This window comes from Musca autumnalis, unplaced genomic scaffold (genome assembly GCF_047663935.1).
Source record: "Musca autumnalis isolate F117 unplaced genomic scaffold, ASM4766393v1 scaffold_3, whole genome shotgun sequence".
NCBI classification, from domain to species: domain Eukaryota; kingdom Metazoa; phylum Arthropoda; class Insecta; order Diptera; family Muscidae; genus Musca; species Musca autumnalis.
In genome coordinates, this window is record NW_027411866.1 from 7,573,269 (window position 1) to 7,592,673 (window position 19,405).

The following is a 19,405-nucleotide window of genomic DNA, read 5'->3' on the forward strand; positions in this document are numbered from 1 at the left end:
CTTGTTGTTGGTGTTTGTGTATGGGGATGTATTTTTTGCTTTGCATTAACTTAGAATGTATTTGCGCTAGTTGTTGTTATTGTTATTTTTTTGGCAATTTTTCTCTTGTTGTTGAAGTTAAGTTGAAGGTCACAAAAACGTTGTGGCTGCTCCTTGCTTTTTTGTTTCGGGATCCCCATTGTTCATTGTTTTGTCATGTTGCGCCTGCGCTTTTATGCATTCCCTCTACCGAAACAAAAAACACAAATGTTAGTCATTCAAAGTCATTTATCAAATGCATAGAAATTGTCTTCGCGTATGTGTGTGTACATTTAAGCGAATGAGTGATTCTTGTGTTGTGCGCAGGAGGTGACCTTGAATATCTTGAGTGTATTTGTTTTGGCTTTTTGATGTTTTTTTGGCAACCAGAAAAAAGAAACAAAAAGCGAAAAGCTCATGCACGAAATTTTGTTTTTATCTGCTGTTGCTTTTGTTGTTATTTATTTTTCTTTTAACAAAAATAAGAGTAAAACAAAAAAGAAAAGAAAACAAAATATAACTCTGGTGTAATCAAAGTGTTGAAGAAGATGTGAAAGGTGTGAATATTTGGCCGGCTGCTTGGTTGGATTCTTCTTCTGAGTTGAGTTACTTAAGTGGAAAAACATAGCGTAGTTGGTTGCTTTGCCTTACTTATCGGTGTGATATTGGGATTAACAATATTTAAATTAAAAGTAAGTGGCCTCTGTTTTTGTTTATAAACAAGAATTCTGTTTGTTTACTTTTTCTTGATGGACACAATTGTAAAGATATTTTAAATTTGGGTAAATCATAAATCATGGATGTTGGGGATTAATCATCACTGTTTACTAACTGTTTCAGCTTGAAAAAAAAAAAAGCTGAAAGGTGTTTTCATAGAAAAAGTAAGCTGAATTGATTTTGTTAGTACAAAAAACTCAATGGAATTATTTTTTAAATATAAAATTGTTCAATCGAGTTTTTAAAAGAAAAATTTTGCTGAATTGACTTTCTGTCTAGCCAAAATTCTCTAGCCATTTCTATAGAAAAATTTCATTGAACTGACTCTTTCTTTCTATAGAAGAAGTTAGCTGAATTGACTTTTTCTATAGAAAAGGTTCGCTGAATTGAATTTTTCTATAGAGAAAGTTCGCTGAATTGACTATAGAAAAATTTCCCTGAATTGACTTGTTCTTTTCTATAGAAAAAGTTCGCGGAATTGACTTTTTCTACAGAGAAAGTTCGCTAAATTGACTTTTTCTATAAAAAAAGTAATCTGAATGTACTTTTTCTATAAAACAAATTTGCTGGATTGATTTTTCCTATAGAAAAAGTTTGCTGAATTGAGTTTTTCTATAGAAAAAGTTTGCTGAATTGACGTTTTCTTTAGAAAAAGTTTGCTGAATTGACTTTTTCTATAGAAAAAGTTTGCTGAATTGATTTTTCCTATCGAAAAATTTTGCTGAAATGACTTTAGCTATAAAAAACTTTGATGAATTCACTTTTTCTATAGAAAAAGTTCGCTGAATTGACTTTTTCTATAGAAAAAGTTTGCTGAATTGACTTTTTCTATAGAAAAAGTTTGCTGAATTGACTTTTTCTATAGAAAAAGTTCGCTGAGTTGACTTCTTCTATAGAAAAAATTCACTGAATTGACTTTTTCTATATTTCAATAGTTTGCTGAATTGAATTTTTCTATAGAAAAAGTTCGCTGAATTGACTTTTTTATAGAAAAATGTAGCTGAATTCACTTCTCCTATAAAAAATGTTTGCTAAAATGACTTTTTCAAAAAAAAAGTTTGCTGAATTTACTTTTTTATAGAAAAAGTTTGCTGAATTGACTTTTTCTGTAGAAAAAGTTCGCTGAATTGATTTTTCTATAAAAAAAGTTTGCTGATTTGACTTTTTCTGTAGAAAAAGTTCGCTGAATTGAGCTTTTCTATAGAAAAAGTTCGCTGAATTGACTTTTTCTATAGAAAAAGTTTGCTGAATTGATTTTTTCTGTAGAAAAAGTTCGCTGAATTGACTTTTACTATAGAAAAAGTTCGCCGAATTGACTTTTTCAACAGGAATATTTCGCTGAATTGAGTTTTTCTATAGAACAAGTTCGCTGAATTGACTTCTTCTATAGAAAAAGTTTTTGAATTGATTTTTCTATAAAAAAATTCGATGAATTGATTTTTCTATAAAAAACGTTTGCTGAATTGACTTTTTCTGTAGAAAAGTTCTCTGAATTGACTTTTTCTATAGAAAAAGTTCAATGAATTGACTTTCCTATAGAAAAAGTTTGCAGAATTGACTTTTTCTATTGAAAAAATTTGCTGAATTGATTTTCTCTATAGAAAAAAGTTAGCTGAATTGACTTTTTCTATAAAAAATTTGCTGAGTTGAATTTTTCTATAGAAAAAGTCAATTCAGCTAACTTTTTTCTATAGAGAAAATCAATTCAGCAAACTTTTTTCAATAGAAAAAGTCAATTCTGCAAACTTTTTCTATAGGAAAGTCAATTCATTGAACTTTTTCTATAGAAAAAGTCAATTCAGAGAACTTTTCTACAGAAAAAGTCAATTCAGCAAACGTTTTTTATAGAAAAATCAATTCATCGAATTTTTTTATAGAAAAATCAATTCAAAAACTTTTTCTATAGAAGAAGTCAATTCAGCGAACTTGTTCTATAGAAAAACTCAATTCAGCGAAATATTCCTGTTGAAAAAGTCAATTCGGCGAACTTTTTCTATAGTAAAAGTCAATTCAGCGAACTTTTTCTACAGAAAAAATCAATTCAGCAAACTTTTTCTATAAAAAAAGTCAATTCAGCGAACTTTTTCTATAGAAAAGCTCAATTCAGCGAACTTTTTCTACAGAAAAAGTCAAATCAGCAAACTTTTTTTATAGAAAAATCAATTCAGCGAACTTTTTCTACAGAAAAAGTCAATTCAGCAAACTTTTTCTATAAAAAAGTAAATTCAGCAAACTTTTTTTTTGAAAAAGTCATTTTAGCAAACATTTTTTATAGGAGAAGTGAATTCAGCTACATTTTTCTATAAAAAAGTCAATTCAGCGAACTTTTTCTATAGAAAAATTCAATTCAGCAAACTATTGAAATATAGAAAAAGTCAATTCAGTGAATTTTTTCTATAGAAGAAGTCAACTCAGCGAACTTTTTCTATAGAAAAAGTCAATTCAGCAAACTTTTTCTATAGAAAAAGTCAATTCAGCAAACTTTTTCTATAGAAAAAGTCAATTCAGCGAACTTTTTCTATAGAAAAAGTGAATTCATCAAAGTTTTTTATAGCTAAAGTCATTTCAGCAAAATTTTTCGATAGGAAAAATCAATTCAGCAAACTTTTTCTATAGAAAAAGTCAATTCAGCAAACTTTTTCTAAAGAAAACGTCAATTCAGCAAACTTTTTCTATAGAAAAACTCAATTCAGCAAACTTTTTCTATAGGAAAAATCAATCCAGCAAATTTGTTTTATAGAAAAAGTACATTCAGATTACTTTTTTTATAGAAAAAGTCAATTTAGCGAACTTTCTCTGTAGAAAAAGTCAATTCCGCGAACTTTTTCTATAGAAAAGAACAAGTCAATTCAGGGAAATTTTTCTATAGTCAATTCAGCGAACTTTCTCTATAGAAAAATTCAATTCAGCGAACCTTTTCTATAGAAAAAGTCAATTCAGCTAACTTCTTCTATAGAAAGAAAGAGTCAGTTCAATGAAATTTTTCTATAGAAATGGCTAGAGAATTTTGGCTAGACAGAAAGTCAATTCAGCAAAATTTTTCTTTTAAAAACTCGATTGAACAATTTTATATTTAAAAAATAATTCCATTGAGTTTTTTGTACTAACAAAATCAATTCAGCTTACTTTTTCTATGAAAACACCTTTCAGCTTTTTTTTTTTCAAGCTGAAACAGTTAGTAAACAGTGATGATTAATCCCCAACATCCATGATTTATGATTTACCCAAATTTAAAATATCTTTACAATTGTGTCCATCAAGAAAAAGTAAACAAACAGAATTCTTGTTTATAAACAAAAACAGAGGCCACTTACTTTTAATTTAAATATTGTTAATCCCAATATCACACCGATAAGTAAGGCAAAGCAACCAACTACGCTATGTTTTTCCACTTAAGTAACTCAACTCAGAAGAAGAATCCAACCAAGCAGCCGGCCAAATATTCACACCTTTCACATCTTCTTCAACACTTTGATTACACCAGAGTTATATTTTGTTTTCTTTTCTTTTTTGTTTTACTCTTATTTTTGTTAAAAGAAAAATAAATAACAACAAAAGCAACAGCAGATAAAAACAAAATTTCGTGCATGAGCTTTTCGCTTTTTGTTTCTTTTTTCTGGTTGCCAAAAAAACATCAAAAAGCCAAAACAAATACACTCAAGATATTCAAGGTCACCTCCTGCGCACAACACAAGAATCACTCATTCGCTTAAATGTACACACACATACGCGAAGACAATTTCTATGCATTTGATAAATGACTTTGAATGACTAACATTTGTGTTTTTTGTTTCGGTAGAGGGAATGCATAAAAGCGCAGGCGCAACATGACAAAACAATGAACAATGGGGATCCCGAAACAAAAAAGCAAGGAGCAGCCACAACGTTTTTGTGACCTTCAACTTAACTTCAACAACAAGAGAAAAATTGCCAAAAAAATAACAATAACAACAACTAGCGCAAATACATTCTAAGTTAATGCAAAGCAAAAAATACATCCCCATACACAAACACCAACAACAAGCAGAACAAATATTCCAATATTCCCTCTATGTTAATGCATTCAAAAGATACAGATACGATACCCATTGTATTGTTTTTACTGTTTCTTGTTCTCTTTGCAGCATTTGAGTAGAGAAGGGAGAATTTTGCCGGCATTAGCCGATGTGTGGTTTTATCTGTGCTCCAAAATCTCCCCATAGACACGAGAAAAAAAATTCATAACAAAACACAAACCTCCGACTACCCGATCCGACCAGTAAATTTAGTTTTATGTGTGTGAAAAGAGAATAGTGTTTATTTTGGAGAGGAGAAAATGGCATGGGCGCTCCCTTTTATACTATACTCTCCAAACACACAACGGAACCGTAAATATTGTCAACATAGCAGGCAAATAATGCTCCCCTCCCCCGAAATAACACACATTTTGTGTACAAATATATATGTATGGATGTGTGTATGCGTGAATGTTTGTTATTTAATATTTCATTTAAAAAATATCTCATTTTGCCATATTCGTGGTGCTCCCTCAGTTATTCTCATAATATTACATTGGGAGTTATGTATTGTTTTTGTTTCTTTATTGGGGAGAAGAGAAGTTCTTTATAACATTGCAAAGAACAAACAACAAATGGAGAAGTATATACTGAATATGAATATTCACACAAACCACCCGAGCTCTCCCCATAAGTGCTAGACACACGAACGGATACAGTATGTTTTTTCGGTTAAGTATTGTTGGTGTTGTTCCAAACGAAGTTTGTGAAAATAGACGATCTTGTTGGATTAATAACACCCTGCAATTATTGAGGGAATTATGAAAACAGACGAAAATTATAGACAACACTATGCAACACTGAAACTACCAACAACTTCTACACCATTTTCAACTGTAATTCAGAAAATACCAGTTGTTATTCAGAATTTCCATTTGAAATTCAGATATTTTATTTGTAATTCAGAAATTCTATCTGAAATACAGATATTTTATTTGTAATTCTGATATTCCATTTGATATTCAGAATATTTCATTTGCAAAGTCAAAATATTTCATTTTAAATTCCATTATTTTTGCACAAAATAATCAATTTATGAAATTTAATTTAAATATGATATGGTTTATTTACATCAACAATCCTCCTCTGGAAAAGTTAAAAGTTAACGCGCGGTCAAGGACGCAAAAAGCCATATAGTAGACCGATCACAGTGGCAGATGATAAAGACCTTCATTTGGCAATCATCGACCGAGCTGACCCAAATGGTAGAATCAGCGACAGTCACTGGTTGCTTTTTGAAACTGGTCTTCGGTCTGCCATAGTTTCTGAATTGACTTTTTCTACAGAAAAATTTCGCTGAATTGACTTTTTATAGAAAAAGTTCGCCGAATTGACTTTTTATATAGAAAATGTTTGCTGAATTGAGTTTCGCTGATATTTCGCTGAATATATAGAAAGATTTCGCTGAATTGCCTTTTTCTATATAAAAAGTTAGCTGAATTTACTTTTTCTATGAAAAAAAGTTCGCTAAATTGATTGAAATTAGGTTAATGCAGTCGACTTGTCATCGCAAATTAAAATCAAGCTCTGCCACTGCTTCTTCTTCTTCTTTTTCATTATTGTGAATATATGTTTTCTATGCTCATTTAGATTGGTTTGAATGTTCAGTTTCGTATTGAACCGTAGGAATTTAATGTTTGCATTTTATTATTAGAAACCACAAGGTTCAAGGTCTAGGAGGAGCCTCTATACATTTCCATGAATCGCTAAATTGATTTTTTCCATAAAATAGTTCGCTGAATTGCCTTTTTCTGTAGAAAATGTTCGCTGAATTGACTTTTTCTATAGAAAAGTTCGCTGAATTGACTTTTGCTTTAGAAAAAGTTTGCCGAATTGACTTTTTCAATAGGAATATTTCGCTGAATTGACTTTTTCTATAGAAAAAGTTCGCTGAATTGATTTGTCTATAGAAAAAATTCACTGAATTGACTTTTTCTATAGCAAAAGTTCGCTGAATTGATTTTTCTATAGAAAAAGTTTGCTGAATCACTTTTTCTATAGAAAAAGTTTGCTGGATTGACTTCTATAAAAAGTTCGCTAAATTGACTTTTTCTTTAGAAAAATTTCGCTGAATTGACTTTTTCTATAGCAAAAGTTCGCTGAATTGATTTTTATACCCTCCACCATAGGATGGGGGTATATTAAGTTTGTCACTACGTTTGTAACTACTCGAAATAAACATTGTAGACCCCACAAAGTATATATATTCTTGATCAGCGTGCAATTCTACATCGATATAGCCATGTCCGTCCGTCTGTCCGTCTGTCTGTCTGTCCGTCTGTCCGTCTGTCCGTCTGTGGAAATCACTCTAGCGTCCGAACGGATTGACGTAGGTTGATGAAATTTTGGGAAAATATGTTATATTTACGTAGGACTTTTGGTATTGAAAGCGGGCTATGTAGGTCCACGCTTTCGTATAGCCCCCATACAAAATGACGCGTGACGCGTCGTCGTTTTAAGGAATTTTTAAGATATTTGGCCCATTTTACCACCGAATTGGTTGTAATTTGGTACTTTGTGTCTCCAGAGGCCAAAGAATATTTCTACCAAAGTTGGGTTATATAGGTCCACGTTTTGGTATAGCCCCCATATAAGGCCCCATATAAAGTACGCGTCATTTTAACATATTTTGAATGTATTAGACCCATTTGACCACAGAATTGGTTGTAATTTGGTATTTTGTGTCTTCAGAGGCCAGAAAACATTCTTACCAAAGTTGGGTTATATAGGTCCACGTTTTGGTATAGTCCCCACATAAGACCCCTTATAAAGTACGCGTCATTTTAGTATATTTTGAATGTATTAGACCCATTTGACCAAAGAATCGGTTGCAACTTTGTATTTTGTGTTTCCAGAGGCTAAGAAACATTTCTACCATAAAATGTTTATATAGGTCCACGTGTTGATATAGCCCCCATAATACAAATCTCCCGATTTTCGATATTTTGAACGTTTTAGCCTCATTATCACACCGATATGGCTGAAATTTGGTATTTAGTCTTCTTTAGGCGTATAAAACTTTACCCCAGAAATTTGTAGGTATAGGTCCACGCCATCATATAGCCCCCATAGAACGGTACCTTCCGAATTTCGGTATTTTGAAGGTAGTGGCCACATTAATCCACCGAAACGGCTGAAATTTGTGGTGGAGGGTATAAAAAGTTCGGCCCGACCGAACTTAACGCTTTTCTTACTTGTTCTATACAAAAAATTCACTGAATTGACTTTTTCTATAGAAAAAGTTTGCTGAATTGACTTTTTCTATCGAAAAAGTTTGCTGAATCACTTTTTCTGTAGCAAAAGTTTGCTGAATTGACATCTCCTATAAAAAGTTTGCTAAATTGACTTTTTCTATAGAAAAAGTTAGCTCAATTAAAAAAATTCGCTGAATTGATTTTTTCTAAAAAAAAAATCGCTGAATTGACTTTTCTATGAAAAAGGTTCGCTGAATAAACTTTTTCTATAGAAAAAAGTTCGCTGAATTGACTTTTCCTAAAGAAAAAGTTCGCTGAATTGACTTCTTTTATAGAAAAAGTTTTCTGAATTGACATTTTCTATAGTAAAAGTTCGCTGAATTGACTTCTTCTATAAAAAAATTTCACTGAATTGAATTTTCTATGAAAAAGGTTCGCTGAATAAACTCTTTCTATAGAAAAAAGTTCGCTGAATTGACTTTTCTATAGAAAATGTTCGCTGATTTGATATTTTCTATAGAAAATTCAGCTGAATTGACTTTTTACATAGAAAAAGTTCGTAGAATTGGCTTTATAGAAAAAGTTCGCTGAATTGACTTCTTCTATCGAAAAAGTTTACTGAATTGACATTTTCTATAGTAAAAGTTCGCTGAATTGACTTTTTCTCTAGAAAAAGTTTGCTGAATTTACTTTTTCTATAGAAAAAATTCACTGAATTGACATTTTCTATAGAGAAAGTTGTCTAAATTGACGTTTTCTACAGAAAATTTCGCTGAATTGACATTTTCGCTGAATTTTTTTTTCGCTGAATTGAATTTTTCTATAGAAAAAGTTTGCTGAATTGACTTTTTCTCTAGAAAAAGTTTGCTGAATTCACCTTTTCTTTAGAAAAAGTTCGCTGAATTGACTTTTTATACCCTACATCACTATGTGGGGAGGGTATTATAAGTTGGTTTTGGCCGAAAAGTAACGCATCGAAATAATGGTCGTAGACCCATACATATATATATCAAAATGAATGTCTCGAGTCGATCTGGCTATGTGTGTCCGTCGATCTGGCTATGTGTGTCCGTCCGTCCGTCCGTCTGTCCGTCTGTCCATCTAAACCTTGTAATCACGCTACAGGTCGCAATTTTGATCGGATCGTCACGAAATTTTGCATGTTGATAGGGGTCCCGGAGGGGAAGAAGCCTATTGATTTTGGTGATGGTCGGATAATATTTAGGGGTCGGAAAGGGCAAAAAACTTAGGTGGATAAAATGACAACGTTTTTTTCCAAAGCGAATATCTCAGCTTCTATACGGGGTATACCAAAAGCAAAACCTGACAATGAAAGAAGAAAATATCATCTTTCTAATGATGTAAAGCAGGTGCTCGTAGGTAATCAAACAACGAAGATATAACAATAGTAGCAAATAAAACCCCAATTTTCGTTTTTGCTATAGTAAAAGTTCGCTGAATTGACTTTTTCTATAGAAAAAGTTCGATGAATTGACTTTTTCTATATAAAAAGTTAGCTGAATTGATTTTTGAAGAAAGAGATCGATGAATTGGCTTTTTCTGTAGAAATGTTTCGCTGAATTGACTTTTTCTATATAAAAAGTTAGCTGAATTGAATTCTTCTATAGAAAACTATTAGCTAAATTGACTTCTTCTGTAAAAAAAGTTCGTTGAATTGACTCTAGAAAGTTTGCTGAATTAACTTTTTGTTTAAAAAAAGTTTGCTGAATTGACTTTTTCTCTATGGAGTATTTGTTGCTAAATAGCATTGCCCCAACGCCAATTTAAATCCAGATTATTCAAAGTTGCTCGGTTTCCTTTCCATTAACATTTTTTTTTGGTTTTGATTGATGAGTAAAGATGCGTTTGACGTTTGATTTTGTTACTCGCGCACACACATATTCCACGCTTCAATGACAGCCTATGAGGCAAGCCATTCAAGCAGGAGTGGAAGACAGCACACAAAAATAAAACTCGTTGTCTGTTTTTATGGATACCCTATGTTGAAATTATGTTGAAACTTTTTTTTAAAGAAGCTTCTTGTTGTATTTGAAATAGTTTCGGTGCATAGGACAACGAGGGAAAGTGAAGGGAAGCAGAATATAAACGAGCTGCCAGGCAGGCATGCCAAGCAAGCATGTGTGGAATGCGCACAGTAAATGTAAAAAACAACCAACCAACAACGAAAACAAAAACTTTAATGTCGGAAATTAGGTTAATGCAGTCGACTTGTCATCGCAAATTAAAATCAAGCTCTGCCACTGAAAGTCAGCAGCGTCATAAACAGATGTTATTGCTTCTTCTTCTTCTTTTTCATTATTGTGAATATATGTTTTCTATGCTCATTTAGATTAGTTTGAATGTTCAGTTTCGTTTTGAACCGTAGGAATTTAATGTTTGCATTTTATTATTAGAAACCACAAGGTTCAAGGTCTAGGAGGAGCCTCTATGACAAATTAAAAGGGGGAATTGAATGGCTGAAGTAACTTGTATGAAAATTGCTAATGAAAAGCGCGCTGAATTGAAGTTTTCTCTAGGGAAACAACAATGTAATGACTTATTATATAGAAAAAATCCGCTGAATAGACTTATTCTGTAGCAAAAGGCGGACCTTATCTTTAGAAAACATTAATACAGCATTAACGTTTTCTGGAGTTAGGGTCTGTCGAATTGACATTTTGTATATAAAAGTTGACTTCTATATAAAAGAGATGGTGCTAAGTTATTATTTTCTATACAAAAATTCCGCTGAATAAACTTTTTATATAGAAAAAGTGCGCTGGATTGACTTTTCTGAAGATAAACTGCGCCGAATTACTGTAAATTTATTGCCTTAGTGTAAATCGTGTTATCTGACAAATATCTTCTGTGACTAACTGTGGAATGTTATGGAATTCCATAGTTATCAACTATTTTTGTTGTTGTTACTGTTATATGTTCCAGCTAAAGAATACCCACCCTCTATACCAGAAGAAAAAAAAAACGGAAAAACAAAAGTAATTATTAGCCAAGAATACCCAGATAAGAAAAAGTCACAGTGTTTGCAAAGAACCTCGGAACGTGTTTATCACCGAAACACAACCAAAATGCTTATCTCTGATGATTGGAGATAATAAATTCAGAGGTTTTTTCGCGACAATATGTCTAACTATCTGTGGCATTGTCTGATTAGGCAAAACAATTTTATATATTACACCTCATCATCAGAATTCCGAAGTGACACATTCAGAACAGACCACCAAAGGCCCGTATGATATTCAACGACGACCCCCTTCTTCTTCTCTTAAAAATAATTATGTTATTTTCTTATGGAGAATCTCTTTGTGTGCGGCAATAATTTAGTGTTTGATTTATTGCTGCCCATTGTCCACTTTGATGGACATGGGAATGGAGGTGAACGTGACAATTGATTTCATTGCGTTCTGTTTGATTTCAATGATAATGATTTGTAATACCCGCTGGTGCTATCAGTGAAAGCTTGCTGTTGCCCTGCTTGTTTTTGGCCTGATAAGAATTGAATAAATGATTGTACTTTTGCAATTGCCATAATGATACGTCATTGTAATCGTGGCCCTAAAGATAAGACATTATAAATTGAGGAACCCGTCCGTAAAAAAATAAGAAGGAAGGTCATTTAGTGGTCGGTTTTATGTTCTGTTTGCTTAGAAGGGGTATTGATTTAAAAAGCAAAACAAATAAAAAGGGAAATATCAACGTGAACTTAGTTCAACCGGTTTTCGGAAGAAAATTCAATTCAGCAAAGGTTTCCCCTAGAAAAACTCAATTATGTAAAAATAAATTCAGCAAACTCTTTCAATAGTATAAATTAATTTGGCAAACTTTCCTCTTACAGAAAAACTAAATTTAGGAAAAAATTTAGCAACTTTTGCTATGGAAAACAAGCTTGTTCAATAAGCTATTTATACAGAAAAACTAGATTTGGGAAACGAATTAACTAGAAACCCTATTTTTTCTATGAAAAAGTTCGCTGAATTAACTTTTTGTATAGAAACATTACAGAAAATGTCAATTTAGCAACATTTTCTAAAGCAAAAAGTCTATTCAGCGAACTATGTCTAAAGAAAAAGTCAATTTAGCGATATTTTTCTATAGAAAAAGTTAATTCAGATAACTGTCTCTATAGATAAAGTCAATTCAGCAAAATTCTTTTTTAGAAAAAATAATTCAGCTAACTTTTTCTATTTAAAAAGTTAACGTTTGTCGACGTTTTCTATTGAAAAATTCAGTGAACTTTTTCTATAGAAAAAGTCAATTCAGCTAACTTTTTCTATAAAAAAGTTAATTCAGCGTACTTTCTACAGCAAATGTCAATTCAGCAAACCAATTCTATGGAAATTTTAAATTCAGCGAAATTTTTCTACAAAAAAATTTAATTCAGCGAAATGTTTCTATAAATAAGTCAATTCAGCGAAGTTTTTTAATAGAAAATCTCAACTCAGTGTACTTTTTTCTATAGAAAATTCAATTCAGCTTACTTTTTCTATAGCAAATGTCATTTCAGCGAACTTTTTCTATGAAAAAGTCAATTCAGCAAACTTTTGCTATAGAAAAAATCTATTCAGCGGAATTTTTTCAGCGAAAAAGAAAATTCAGCTAACCTTTCCTATAGAAAAACTCAATTCAGCAAATTTTTCTCTTAAAAAAAAATAACGTCGACTAACCTTTTCTCTAAGAAAAGTCAACTCAGCAAATTTTTCCTACAGAAAAATTCAATACAGCGAAATTTTCTATAGAAAAATTCAATTCAGCGATCTTTTTTTATAGAAAAAGTCAATTCAGCGAACTTTTTCTTTAGAAAATTCAATTCAGCGATCCTTTTTAATAGAAGAAGTCATTCTGCGAACTTTTTCTATAGTAGATGTAAATTCAGCTAACATTTTTATAAAAAAATCAAATCAGCAAACGTTTTTCAGAGAAAATGTCAATCCATCAAACTTTTCCTACAAAAAAGACAATTCAGCGCTCTTTTTCTATAGAAAAAGTCAATTTAGCGCAATTTTTCTATTGAAAAATTCAATTCAATTCTATAGAAAAAGTCACTTCAACGAACTTTAAACGCACTTTTTCTATAGAAAAGGTCAATTCGGCATAGAAAAAGTCAATTCATCAAATTTTTCCTACAGAAAAATTCAATTCAGCGAACTGTTTTTATAGAAAAAGTCAATTCAGCGAGCTGTTTTTATAGAAAAAGTCAATTCAGCGCACTTTTTCTGTAGAAAAAGTTAATTCAGCTCACTTTTTCTATAGACAAAGTTAATTCAGCGAATTTTTTCTATAGAAAATAAATTCAGCTAACTTTTTTATGGAAAAAATCAATTCAGCAAACTTTTTTCAGCTAACTCTTTTATACAAAAAATCAATTCAGCTACATTTTTGGGAGAAAGGGCCAATTCAGTAAATTTTTCTACAGAAAAATTCAATTTCGCAGACTTTCCTACAGAAAAAGTCAATTCAGCTACATTTTTCTATTGAAAAAGTAAATTCAGCGAACTTTTTATATTGAAAAAGTACATTCAGCTACTTTTTTATAGAAAAACGCAACTCAGCAAACTTTTTTCAGATAAAAGGTAAATTCAGCGAACTTTTCATATAGAGAAAGTCAATTCAGCGAAATTTTTCTATAGAAAATCAGTTCAGATAACTTTTTTTATAGAAACTATCAAATCAGTTTACTTTTTCTATAGAATAGGTCAATTCAGCGAATGTGTTCTACAGAAAAAGTCAATCCAGCGCACTTTTTCTACAAAAAAAGTCAATTCAGCGCACTTTTTCTATAGAAAAATCAATTCAGCGCACTTTTTCTAAAAGAAAAAGGCAGTTCAGGGAACTTTTGCTATAGCAAAAGTCAATTCAACGAACTTTTTCTATGGAAAAGCCAATTCAGTGCGCTTTTTGTATAGAAAAAGTCAATTCAGCGCACTTTTTCTATAGAAAAGGTCAATTCAATGAACTTTTTCTATAGAAAAATTCAACTCAGCAAACTTTCCTACAGAAAAAGTCAATTCAGCTGGCATTTTCTACTGAAAAAGTCAATTCAGCTAGCTTTTTCTATTGAAAAAGTAAATTCAGCGAACTTATTCTATTGAAAAGTTACGTTCAGCTACCTTTTTATAGAAAAACGCAATTCAGCAAACTTTTTTCAGAGAAAAACTCAATTCAGCGAAAATTTCCGATAGAAAAAGTCAATTCAGCGAATTTTTTCTATAGAAAAATTCAGTTCAGATAACTTTTTTATAGAAACTACCTTTTCTTTTGAAAAAAGTCAATTCAGCGATTTTTTTCTATAGAAAAATTCAGTTCAGATAACTTTTTTATAGAAACTATCAATTCAGTTTAATTTTTCTATAGAATAGGTCAATTCAGCGAATGTGTTCTACAGAAAATGTCAATTCAGCGCACTTTTTCTACAGAAAAATCAATTCAGCGCACTTTTTCTACAGAAAAAGGCAATTCAGCGCACTTTTTCTATAGAAAAATCAATTCAGCGCACTTTTCCTAAAAAAGAAAAAGTCAGAAAAAGGTAGTTCAGCGAACGTTTGCTATAGCAATAGACAATTCTGCGAACTTTTTCTATGGAAAAACCAATTCAGTGCGCTTTTTGTATAGAAAATGTCAATTCAGCGCACTTTTTCTATGGAAAAAGTCAATTCAGCGCACTTTTCCTAAAAAAGAAAAAGTCAGTTCAGCGAACTTTTGCTATAGCAGAGAGAAAAATCAATTCAGCGCACTTTTTCTACAGAAAAAGGCAATTCAGCGCTCTTTTTCTATAGAAAAATCAATTCAGCGCACTTTTCCTAAAAAAGAAAAAGTCAGAAAAAGGTAGTTCAGCGAACCTTTGCTATAGCAATAGACAATTCAACGAACTTTTTCTATGGAAAAGCCAATTCGGTGCGCTTTTTGTATAGAAAAAGTCAATTCAGCGCACTTTTCATAAAAAAGTAAAAGTGAGTTCAGCGCACTTTTTCTATAGAAAAAGTCAAACCAGCATAGAAAAAGTCAATTCAGCGCATTTTTTCTATAGAAAAAGTAAATTCAGCTAACTTTTTTATGGAAAAAATCAATTCAGCTAACTTTTTTATAGGAAAAATCAATTCAGCAACATTTTGGGAGAAAAGGTCAATTCAGTGAACTTTTTCTATAGAAAAAGTCAATTCAGCTAGCTTTTTCTATTGAACAAGTAAATTTAGCGAACTTTTTCTATTGAAAAATACATTCAGTTACCTTTTTGTAGAAAAACGCAATTCAGCAAACTTTTTTAAGAGAAAACGTTTATTCAACGAACGTTTCCCCACAAAAAAGTCAATTCAGCGAACTTTTTCTAGAAACTATCAATTCAGTTTACTTATCCTTTACAATAAGTCATTTCAGCGAATGTGTTCTATAAAAATAGTAAATTCAGCTAACTTTTTTTTATAAAAAAATCAATTCAGCTAACTTTTTTATAGAAAAAATCTAATCAGCAAAATTTTTCGGAGAAAGGGTCAATTCGACTTTTCCTATAGGAAGAGTCAATTCAGCAAACTGCTCATATAGATAATTCAATTCAGTAAACTTTTTCTATAAAAAAAATTCAATTCAGCGAGTATGTGCTATAGAAAAAAATCAATTCAGCACACTTTTTCTATGGAAAAATCCATTTTTTAATGGGAAAAGACAATTCAGCAAACTGTTTCTATTGGAAATTCAATTCAGCAAACTTTTTCTGTGGAAAAATCAATTCAATTTTTTATGGAAAAAGTAAATTTTTCAAGTCTTCTGACTTTTTCCATTGAAAAAGTTAATTCAGCAGACTTTTTCTATAAGAGAAGTCAATTTAGCGGACTTTTTGGAAGATCAAAAATATAACTCCGACGACTTTTTCCATACGAAAATTAAATTCAGTTTTTCAGAATAGTCTGGCTTAATCCTATTGTTGTTTTAAAATTCAAAACAACTAATTTATTAGTGGAGAAAGTTTGGAATTGTTCGCCAAGGGGTAAGGCAGGGAAGACTAGTTGTGATCCTCGCCACAGGATCTCATCAGTTCCCTTGTTTCTTGTTTGTGGATATTCTCCACCGAAGTTATCAGCAATCTGTCTCTGTAGAAAAAATCGTTTTAGTAATCTTCTTTGATAGAAAAACTCGACTCAGAAGAATTTTTCCATGAGAAAATTCAATTCAGCTGACTTTTTCCATTGGAACTGCAAACTCATCAGACCTGTATTATAAGAAAAATAAATTCAGAGGACTTTGTCTTTTGAAACAAACACTTGTCAGAGAAAAACTCAAATCACAATACTTTTTCCATAAGGAAATTCAATTCAGCTAACTTTTTCATAGGAAGTGATAATTCTGTAGACTTTTCTATACAAAAAGTCAATTCGGGAAGTTTTTGATAGAAAAACTCAATTTTTTTTAATAGAAACTCAGAAGATTTGTTATTGGCTATTGGAAAAATCTTATTTAGCAGACTTTTTAATTAATTCTATTCAACGATCTTTTTCGATAGGAAAAGTCAATTCGGCAAACTTTTTCTGTCGAAAAAGTCAGTATTTTTATTAACTTTCTCATTTAGAGTTAAGCTTGATGATCAAAATTGTTTGCAAGTGGAAAAGGAAAACCAGGATTTAGATTTTGTTAAAAACCCAAGTGACGGAAGAACAGGCCATTTAAGCCGATGTTTTCTATGGAGAAAGATTACCCCAAATCCTAGGGACAAACTTCTGCCTTCTACTTTAATTCCTTATAAAACAAAAACAATAACAACAAATACTTATTGTATTGTTCTCCAAAACAACAACAACCCAACAAAACATGAACATCTCACAGCGGCCAGACAAAGAGCAGCAAAGAAAGAAGGAGTGTCCGGCGACTGGCTGTAATGACTGGCTGGGCGTAGGTGATACGCAAAACAAAAACTGCGACGTTATTTAAAAACGATACGTTTCAGATGTTAAAGATTCACGAAGCATTTGGACTGCATGCGACATGGATGGAGCACACACAGAAGAAGTATCGAAAATAAGACAAACAGTACGCTAATCAAGCAAGCAGCAGGGCAGTCATGCGGCCAGCCAGCCAGCTAGCAAGTCGGTCGGTTTGTTGTGAGCGAGAATAGATATCATCCTCATTAAAAAAATGTATTTATCATTTCAGGCAAAAGCTTAATGGATGACAATAACGGCAGCAGCAGCAACAACAACAACGAAGCTAGAGAAAACGACGATGAAACAAAATAAAAGCAAAACAAAAATTGCAAATAAAACCGCAACCGGTCGGTGGGTCTAATGTTAAAAAATTGTAAATTAATAAAAAAAAAAACACAAAAACAACAAAACTGAAGAATCTACGGACGCACACATCAACGAAGCTGGCTAAGTACACATGTGCCACCATAAAGAGCATAGAAAACAGCAACAACAAAACCCAAAATAAAACAACATTTAACGAAAGTCCCAAATGCATGTTTGCGAATAGAAGTCCGCACACACATCGATACTCCCACTCACACTTAGCCAGGCAGCCAGCCAGTCAACAAGCCAAGCAGCCAAACCATTTGATTCACAACAAACTATCCATCCATCCGTCCAAGACACAACTAACACACATTCTAAGTGTCTAATTGGCATTCTCACCATTTGTCGCAGACACCAAACCACATTCAGTTGGGGAAGACAGTCGTCTCACCTACCCAAACGACAACAACAGAGGCAACCTACGAACCGTACGAATAACAAACAGCATGCCAACATGCACTACGACAAACAGGTCCCCCAAGACCCCCACCCAACCCGAGTACATCAAAACCTATTCAGCAACCAACAACAAACCCAGTTGAAGCTCGCGAGCCACTGTCAAACGTAACAACCAACGACGAGACACAAAGTGGGTCTAACATTCATTGAGACTCGTCAAATGCTGTATTTGGCTCCGCTTCGTTCACAATTCACACACTCGTCCCGCAGAACCAGCAACAACAAAATCGCAGCCAGGCTATTTTTAGCAAATTCTCTCATCATCATTCGCCTATGATTTGCCAACGATCACGTTATGCTCAATGCTGATTGGCTAGCAAAAATGTGGCACTCGCGAACGTTTGGCAGAGGTATTTAAACGACAACCAGTTTTTGGAGCAAAGACGAACATGGTGGGCAGCCAGTTTGAGGGGGGGAGAAGCTCTTAAGGCAAATAATCGCATACATGTGAAAGCAACAACAACAACTGGCATACAATGTGCAAAATAACAACACGAACAACAACCACGAAGCCGACAACAACGACGACAACACAGTAATAAACAAACGGCAAAAGCCGAAAGCGAAACGAATTTGAAGCAACAACAAAACACGAAAGAACAAATGAACCACCTCTTACCGCTCACCACACCACACCACCCCCAGCAAATACAGTAAATTGAACAACAACAACGTAAGGCAATAAGTAAATAAAGTTCTTAACACTTCTTCGGTAGGTTCTGGTTAGGGGAAGAGTGAGGATGGAAAGGTGGGGAATTTGTTAGGTTGACAGTGCAAGGTAGTTGTGTCGTTGTTGTTGTTGCTGTTTTTCGTTTCTTTTTTGCGAACAAACATCGTAGGAAACGAAACACATTTGCAAACACACAGTTTGGGCCAATCCCCGACCGCAAAAGTAACGAAGATTAACGAAAATCAAACAGAGACACAGTGGTGTGAAAACGGCAAAAACTGACGTTTTATAAAAAAAATAAATTTCAGGGAAAATATGGAAAATTTGTATTGGAAAACTGGGACTGATTTTTGTATAGAAAATTAGAGAGATAATTCAATATTTAATAATTCTACAGAAAGTGCCTATAGAACCACCTTTTCTTTGAGAAAGGGTCTATAGAAGCACCCTTTCTTTGAGAAAGGGTCTATAGAAGCACCCTTTCTTTGAGAAAGGGTCTATAGAAGCACCCTTTCTTTGAGAAAGGGTCTATAGAAGCACCCTTTCTTTGAGAAAGGGTCTATAGAAGCACCCTTTCTTTGAGAAAGGGTCTATAGAAGCACCCTTTCTTTGAGAAAGGGTCTATAGAAGCACCCTTTCTTTGAGAAAGGGTCTATAGAAGCACCCTTTCTTTCAGAAAGGGACTATAGAGGCACGCTTTCGTTCAGAAAGGGACTTTAGAAGCACCCCTTCTTTCAGAAAGGGTCTATAGAACCACCCTTTCTTTCAGAAAGTATCTATAGCCCACCCTTTCTTTCAGAAAGTATCTATAGCCCACCCTTTCTTTCACAAAGGGTCTGTAGTAGACTTGGGTAATCTAGTTCCTAGTTCCTTGTACTAGTTCCAAACGTATGAGTAACATCATGAAATATAACGCGAGATGGTAAGTATACGCAGTTTGTTCAAAGAAAAAATGTGGGCCGTTGGAACTGCGAAGTGAACTAGATAGTTCCATAT

The 19,405-nt window shown here is 32.8% G+C and overlaps 1 long non-coding RNA gene across 1 annotated transcript; it reads left to right on the forward strand.

The window, feature by feature from the left end:
* Positions 1-541: 541 nt before the first annotated feature.
* On the forward strand, positions 542-18,732 carry LOC141400046 (uncharacterized). The gene is made up of 3 exons (XR_012412066.1): positions 542-710; positions 16,814-17,077; positions 17,141-18,732. It is a non-coding gene; the product is annotated as an uncharacterized lncRNA (long non-coding RNA).
* The last annotated feature ends 673 nt before the right edge of the window (positions 18,733-19,405 follow it).